Here is an 8,950-nt window from a genome sequence, read left to right on the forward strand (position 1 = left end):
AGGCTTGAAGGTGAACAAGCGGCCATCTCGCTCAGAAACAAATAAGCCCACATGGAAGAATCACACCGGCCAGTGCGATCACGAGGTGCCCAAGGGACCAGATATAAGGCATCATACAAAAAAAAAAGATATAAGTGTGTGTATGTATGTGTATATATGTGTATATGTATATATGTATGTGTATATATATATTATATTAAATGAAGGGGGAAATGCAGAGTGGAGACCCAAGGCCCAAGTGTCGGCCAATGGAGATCCCCTCATAGAGGGGCTTAGGAGAGGAGATGGGTTAATTAGGGTGTGAGGTAGTATCGATGAAGAACACAGCTTTCCCCCAGATCCTGGATGCTTCCTCCCCCCAACTACCATGATCCGAATTCTACCTTGCAGGGCTGGATAGGACAGAGGCTGTACACTGGTACATATGAGGGTTGGAGGTACAGGGAATCCAGGGTGGATGATACCTTCAGGACCAAGGGCGTGAGGGACGATGCTGGGAGAGTGGAGGGTGAGTGGGTTGGAAAGGGGGAACTGATTACAAGGAGCCACATGTGACCTCTTCCCTGGGAGAGGGACAGCAGAGAAGGGGGGAAGGGAGACCCCGAATAGGGCAAGATATGACAAAATAACGAGGTATAAATTACCAAGAGCATATGAGGGATGGGGGAAAGGGGAGGGAGGGGGGGGGAAAAAGAGGACCTGATGCAAGGGGCTTAAGTGGAGAGCAAATGCCTTGAGAATGATTGGGGCAGGGAATGTATGGATGTGCTTTATACAATTGATGTATGTATATGTATGGATTGTGGTAAGAGTTGTTGGAGTCCCTAATAAAATGTAAAAGAAGAAAAAAAAAAAAAGAAATAAAAGTTTTGGAAACAAAAGAAACCTGCGCAGGGACCAGCCAGCCCAATACAAAATGTGGCCATCGGCTGGTCCCTTTCGCTTACAGACTTGGTTTTTTATAAGGCTTCATTAGATTGCTATACTGTGCAAGCAGGCTGGTATACAAGCAGAAATTGGGGTTGAACAGTGCGACTAAGCAGGCTGGTACAGAAGCAAAATTGGCCATTAAGCAGCGCGACTGAGCAAGCAGACTTTGAGGTTGCACAATTTTCTGGCACAGGATAGTCGTTTGCTGGTTTTTAGGAACAAGGGGCTAGTTGGCCTTTTCTTTCTTTCTTTCTTTCTTTTTTTTGAAAATGTTATAAGGCCTGAGATTGCACTTTAGGACTTATGCAGAATGATTGCTTAATATAAAATGGTTCTATTTAGGCTAACAATCACAATTAGTTCTTTGGTAGTGGACACCAATTACTGCTCTTAATAATTTCTAATTTAATCACAGCTTTTGGCTTTTTCTCCCAACTCTTATCAACTCCAGTATCAATTTGAATTTCTTGAGTATTAAGTTAAAACTTCCTGATAAAAACTGTATTACTTCTTCTTTTTTGGGGGGTGTGTGTGTGAATAATTTTTAATAGGGTTGTTGGAGGTTTTCACAAACATGGCAAAATCACGCAATGCTGCCGGCATTGGATGCAATCTGGGGCCATAAGTCCGCACACTCCTTTGCAACGGGTCCTGTGATGGCCGAACCTTTCATCTCGCCTTTATTGTTCACAATGACCCCCGCATTATCTTCGAAAGAAAGGAACACACCATCTTTTCTCCGGTAGGATTTCCGTTGCCGTATTACCACTGCAGGATGGACCTTCTTTCTGAGCTCGGGTTTGCCTTTCTTGACTGTGGCCATCACTATGTCACCCACTCCGGCAGTGGGCAGTCTGCTTAGCCGGCCCTTGATCCCCTGCACGGAGATGATATATAGATTTTTGGCTCCTGTACAAGAACAAAAACAAGACATGATTCACTCTGGCTTTCATCCCCAAGGTGTATTACTTTTTCAATAAGAGGTTCCTGCTTCTAGAATCAGCAAACAGCTGTGAGGGCTTCTGAGAGCCATCTGTTAGTTAGTCAAAACAACAGCAGGGAGAACAGAGCCTGGGCTTTTGCAAGATTGGTTAGGTCTGGTCTCCTGCTGTGAAGCTGGGTGATACCTGAGGTTTCTCTCTTCTTTGCTCTGGCAGGCAGACACCTTGCCTCCCATGCTTTGCTTGGCAGGGTCTGTATCAAGCTCCTTCCACTATTTCCCCACTGGGAAGTCTTGGCTAAGGAGTTCTCTTCCTACAGCGGGGCAGAGTTCAGGTTCTATTAAACCCACTCGATGTCCCTGGCCCATGCTCTGACATAGGCCGCAGCCTGCTCTGCCTACACTCTCTGTGAAGATGACCTGTCTTCCCACAACTAAAACACTTTTTTCTAGGTCTGATATAATTTGCCAGTGCAGCTGCCATGAGGTCGGCCTTGTATTCCTCTGTCTCTACATTCCTGCATATCCTGAGATAATCTAGCAGAGTGCCCTGTTCCCTGTGGAAGGTATTTTTACAACGCTTAATGGAGAAATCATAAGATAGCTTATGCACTAAGTCTCTTACTGCCTGGACATTCTTTACACATTTGGAAATAGAACTTTTGGAACACAAAGTCAGCATAGGATTCATCAATCCGCTGTCTTATAGCCATGCAACTTGGCTTTCTCTCTCCTGGTGGAATTATCTTTTCCCAGGCACTCAAGCAAACCTCACGTATCTATCCTATTATCTGTTGAGTAAACTGTAGTTGAGACTCAACTGTAATATAATTCTCATCCCCTAGTGTTGGATTGGGGGAGGGAATGCGAGCTCACCTTGGGCGCATGGAAGAATTGTGACCAGTTGAGATGCAAAAGCAGCAAAAGGATTTTATTTGCTAGCTCAAGCTAGGGCTTCCCTCCCTCCACTGCCCAACACAGTGGGGACCCAGCAGCCAAAGGGAATCAGCCCTGAGTTCTTTGTTCACTGGGCTTTTATGGGGCCAGGGCCAGGGGGCAGTCCAATGTTGCTGTTCTTTAAATTGATTAGAGAAAACTTCTGGTGCCAGCATTGTCCAGTGGTGGTTGGCAAGCAGTTTCGCACGTGTTTTCTTGACTGGTCAATCGGTGGGGGGTGGGGGGGGTGGTCACTACTCCTTGCTGTAGAAAAATTAAATCTAACCCTCTACAATTTTGTAGGACTATCTCAGAAAGAGAGCTTACAGATTTTTCTAGATGCGTTATTGCATCTTCTAGTCTGGCTAAATCCTCATCAATTAAACTCTAGAACTGGGTCAGTCCATTATTTTGGTTGCTTAGAGCAGCTATTTCTGTGCCCGCTCCAGCAGCGCTAACTCTGAGTAACAGAGCAACAGTTAAAACAGTGACAGAAAAAGAGGACCTGATGCAAGGGGCTTAAGTGGAGAGCACATGCTTTGAGAATGATTGGGGCAGGGAATGTGCGGATGTGCTTTATACAATTGATGTATGTATATGTATGGATTGTGATAAGAGTTGTATGAACCCCTAATAAAATGTTTAAAAAAAAAAAAAACAGTGACAGGTTCTCTTTTAACCTTCTGGTAGTGCTGGTTTGACCATTGTAAGCATCCATCTTCCCACGAATGGTAAATAACCCGCGGGAAAAGAATTATATTTACACAGAATTCTGTAGCATTGGTGGAGTGTAACAACTTGGTATACAGGCAAGGGGAAGGGTAGGAATTTGAACATATCCACAAACTACTTTTAGTAGGAATTATCCACTTACTGCTTTGGTTGACCTGAGAATTTATGTTTATACATGAGGGCTCATATTTTTTTGGAATTTTTCCCACACACGCTCCAATTCCTTGAACATTTTCTATTGTGAAACTTTTTTTCTTACGGCTATTCCAGTCACAACTTGCATCAGCCTCCTGGACCAAAATTCTGTTTATAGCTAAGGCATCATATTATGGGGGTTCTATACTATAATAAAGCCAACAACTTTTGGTAGCATTTGGGTTAGTACTGTTTAAAGCATTATACGTTGATACTATTAAATCAAACAAAGGAGAACTGAGATAAACCCTGTTCTGCGTGTCTTCTGGACCAGCCGTTGATGTTACAGTATGTAGGACTTTTGGTACTGGGGTGGCTATTACTTCGGAAGGCCCACATTATTCCTCGGATCCAGGTTTCCCAGTGATGTGGATGGTGATTTTTATGGTATTATTGGCATCAGCACTATTACTTGACACAAATTTCATTGACACAGAGTCTTCTTTAGAACTCCATTTCCAGTCACCATCATTGGTGGTTACACAAGCCCATTCAGAACAATAGGGCCATCATGCTTTACTGGAAGACCCCTGCTGCAGGCTGCGTCCCCACAACTTTGCTCTGTCAGTGCCCTGAGGCCATGTCATAGGGCACACATGAAACCCCTGTTTCCTCATGACCAGTTTATTATTTAAAGGTGTGCTATACCCGACATGCCATGCCACTCGGGGGGCAGGACCAATCCTTCTCTCTTGCCAGAGCTGTTCAAGGCTGAAAAATATTTCAAGATACCACATCGCAGTTATTGGATGTGTCTTACTTACTGTTGCCAGAATGTCACCGGTGACTACATTTTTTAGAGTCCAGGTGTGAATCTAAGGTTCATGTTGGTTATAGTCTCATTTTCCTTGATAATCGCAGAGAGGAACACCCAGAGGGCCACAGGCCACAGGATCATGATAGTCTACTGAGGCGCACCCAAAGGGGGTTGGTGGGGTGCTGAGTTACCGTCCACACCTTTTCCAGAGGCTCTGCTAGGCGGGTATGGCTGTGGTGAATCCAGGCAGCTATCCCATCCTCCACCTTTAAGTCTGTAGGGGAGGTTAAAACAACCTGATAAGGCCCCTTCCATTTGGTTTCTAGATTTTTGCTATGGAACCTTCGAACCCAGACCTAATCTCCAGGCAAATGCTCATGTTGACTTGCAGCTGCATTTGCCTGCTCAATAGCATTTTGGCAAACAGCCTGAATGGTAGGTCAAACATTGGCCTGTCTGCTCTGCAAGACTTGCATAGCCCCTAATATCTCATCAGGCCTGCATAGAGCAGATTGAATGCTCTAGGGATAATGGGGAGTGGTTTACCATACACAATTTCAAAAGGTGTCAATTCAAACATGGGGGAATTCCGCACACGGAATATAGCAAACGGGAGGAGAGTCACCTAGTTTTCGCCAGTCTCGGAAGCTGATTTGGTCAAAGTCTACTTTAAAGTTCTGTTCATTCTCTCTACTTGCCCAGAGCTTTTTGGGTTGTATGTACAATGCAGTTTTCAATTTGTCCCCAGAGCCCAGGATAAATTCTGAACGACCTCGGTTACAAAAACAGGGCCAGTGTTGGATTCAATTGTTTGAGGCATTCCATATCTTGGAGCTATTTCTTTTAACACCTTTTTTGCTACTATCAGGGCTGTCTCTCTTTTAGTTGGGAAAGCTTCTACCCTACCTGAAATAGTCTCAACGAGGACTAACAAGTACTTGTAACCATATTTGCCTGGCTTGATCTCAGTGAGATCCACCTCCCAATGTAGCCCAGGTTGCTTACTTCTTTCTCTAGCCCCTTGATGCATATTTATAATTTTACCTGGTTTCATTTCTTGGCAGACATGGTATTGGCTCACCAGCTGTTCTGCAGTCAGTTCTTGGTCTTTGAACTGTAGTTTGGCAGTTTGCAACAATTGTAGCATCTTTTTCCCCAAATGAGTAGTACGGTGTAAGTTGTACAGCATCTCTTGCGTCCCACCTCAGCCGGGAGGATAAGATTGTTCTGGGCTTTTAGCCACGGCGAGCCCTCTTCTATTAGGGCTTACAGCTCTTGTTTGACCCAAAGTTCTTCAGCTGTGTAGCCAGGCACATGTGGAAAGGACCCCTTTCCTGGAAAAGAAAATTGAACAAGGCATACTTGCCCACCTGGTTCTACAGGTCCATCTCCTTCCTTTTCTTGGACCGCAGCCTTTTGCACCTCCTTGTCTGTGGCACAATGGCCCTTAGCTTCCATGGAGTCTCCTTGTAGATGGCTGGGTGTGTGCACCACTGCCACAGCTTTGGGCAGTGTTACAGCTTCCAGTGGCTGCAGCACCTCAGTCTTATTCTTTATTTCTTTTCTTTTAGCAGTTATGAATCTTTCTTTTTACTGTGAGTACTGATATTCATCCTGGTTGGTGGTGTGGAGTAGTTAAAAGTGTCTTTTTTAGTCTGCCAAGCAGACTTGTTCGTTTTAAAGTATATTTGGGCATTTAACTTGGTTAAAATATCTCTTCCTAGCAGGGGTGTCGGGCACTTTGGGATGAGCATGAATGAGTGACTTACTTGACCCACGCTGAGGTCCATTTTGCGCGTAGAAGTCCATCAGTACCAGTTGGTCTCTGTGACACCTTGCACCCAGCTGATACAAGACTACAGTTTTTCATTGTTGTGGGTGGGGACCGAGTGTTTTGCCTCTGTGTCAACCAAGAAATCAGCCAGTTTCCCCTCCACCAATCATGTTACCCTAAGCTCAGGGAGTGATTCTGAACCCCGAGTTCCTCATTCTAGGTCCTGCCTTTTTCCCCCTTCCTTAAAAATAGGGGACATGCTGGCTTATGAAGATTGGGGCACCTGTCAAACTGGTGTCCATCCTCCTGGCAATGCCAGCACCATATCATTCCTTTCAAAAGCTCTTTTTTGAGACAATCTCTGGCCCAGTGCCCTCTTTCCTCGCAGTAGCTGCACTGATCTTTTCCTAGTCTAGGCCTCCCATTTCTATTAACGCATTCCCTTGTTCTCCCTCTTCACTTGCAGTAGCTGCCACTAATACTTGGGCAATTTCCCTTGTAATCTTCCTGGTTTCTCCTGCCTGGAACCTTCGATCTTCCATCCGCTGTCTTTCTTTCCTCTCTTCTGAGGTTTCTCTATTGTTATAGACCTTCACTGCCACCTCCGACAAATCCTTAAATTTTTTTCCCCAGCCTTTCTACTTTCTTTTGACATCTGGTGCAGCTTGATTAATAAAAGCCATTATTACTGCAGCCCTACTTTCCTCTGATGTCAGGTTTATGGGGTATACAGCCTAAAAGCTTCCATGATGCGTTCTAAGAATGCAGCTGGACTTTCCTGGGGACCTTGCCTTACATTACCCACCTTGGTCAAATTGGGTGGCTTTTTTGCTGCCACTCAGAAATCAGGCATGAGAACCTGGCGATAAATTCGGAGCCTCTCCCTACCTTCTGGTTCATTGAAGTCCCATGCAGGTCTTTTCGGGGGAAGTGGGGAGGTGGGGGAGGGAGAAACTAACAGCAATGGTGACTGTATAACACCACTCAAAGGGAACAAACATCAGAATTTCAGGTGATAGGATGCATGGGATGGTGGAAGTTACAGCAAAATATACATATATATTGAGGGTTCTGGGGGTTGCAGGGTTGGGATGGGAGTGGATAGGGGGAGCTGATATGAAGGTATCACAGTTGATGATGGCAGCAATTGTACAATTATGTTTGATCCAATAGAACTATGGATTTAAATACATAAGCTACCACATAACTACACTTGAAGGAATATTTTAAGAGATTTCTTGTTAACTTCTGTAGCAAAGTTCCACCAGAAACAAAGGAAATATTTTCAATACTCCCCTTTTTTCCTTTCACCCCTTATACAATTTGCTTATAAGGTATTAATATCTATTCCATTCTCTTAAATAACTCTTAGGTAAGGTGGCAGTAACTTGTAACCCTTTGAATTCTCTATAACATGGACCAAACTTAAATACAGTGTCAAAGGATTTCCAGAGTCAGTTCTGATTATTAGTGGCAATTCTGTACTTCTTGATATTATTACATGTCTCAAATCTTCACCCCATATTTTCTGACATGCATTAAAAATGTCATAGCTATGGCCGACTGCAAATACAGGCACTAATGAAAACTGCGTTACTATGATTTTTAATGCATCTTTTTCATGGTCTTTCCCCCACGCTGTTATAACGCCATGTACTGCTGTTGGAACAGAATAGCCTGGAACAGGACCTTTTGTTCCATAGTATTTTTTATTTAAAGAAATTCCCACTACTCGATGTGCTCCTGTAAAGCAGTGGTTCACAACCTTCCTAATGCCACGACCTTTAATACAGTTCTTCATGATGTCGCTGACCCCAACCATAAAATTATTTTGTTGCTACATCATCACTGTAAGTTTGCTACTGTTATGAATCATAATGCAAATCATAACGTGTTTTCTGATGGTCTTAAGTGACCCCTGTGAAAGGGTCGTTCGATTCCCCAAAGAGGTCATGATCCACAGGTTGAGAACCACGGCAAAGTCAACCAAATGAGCAGAGGCTCCAATGCCAGCAGTCGCTTGGGAAGATAATCCTTTGTAGCCAAAGTCATATAATTTCTATTCAAGACCATTTAAGTTGCAGATGTTTCTAACACACATTTAGCCAATAGTGTTTTCTATTCCCTTGACTTTGTGGCTACTGGGATTGGATCCCAAGACTACACAAGTATAGTCTCAATCCAGTATTGTAGATGTGTCTACTGATTTTGAGTGACCTTAGCACAATGTTGTATGGCAGCAATTGAATGATCTTCTAGCCCCTGCTTGAAAATCTGACCCCAGTTGAGATGAAATGTCCTCTGTCAGAGAGGTTTTTAACACGTACACATAAAGCAGGTGATTTATGTCGCATGAGCACTTGGCAGGCTCTCTATCTTGTTGCTTGGGAGACCAGCTCAGACTATTGCACACCCTGAGGGTAAAAGCCTTCCTTCATCTTGGTGTCCATCAAACATTAGTGGACACATACTATATTTGTCCTTTTGTGATTAACTAACTGCACGCAGCATAATGATTTCCAAGTCCCTTCACATCATGTGGTGTTTCATAATGCCATCCCTGTTTTTCAGAAATGCATGGTATTCTATTGTGTGTATGTATCAGAGTTTCTTTATACAGTCTCCTAATAATAGGTATTTGGACAGTTTTCAGCTCACCCAACATGGCAGAGTCTCTTACAATAAA

At 43.8% G+C, this 8,950-nt stretch overlaps 1 pseudogene; it reads right to left on the reverse strand.

Moving 5' to 3' along the window:
- Window positions 1–1,513: 1,513 nt before the first annotated feature.
- Window positions 1,514–6,299, reverse strand: LOC142427659 (large ribosomal subunit protein uL14 pseudogene; annotated as a pseudogene).
- Window positions 6,300–8,950: the final 2,651 nt, after the last annotated feature.

The sequence above is a fragment of the Tenrec ecaudatus genome, chromosome 15, assembly GCF_050624435.1.
Source record: "Tenrec ecaudatus isolate mTenEca1 chromosome 15, mTenEca1.hap1, whole genome shotgun sequence".
Lineage (NCBI taxonomy): Eukaryota > Metazoa > Chordata > Mammalia > Afrosoricida > Tenrecidae > Tenrec > Tenrec ecaudatus.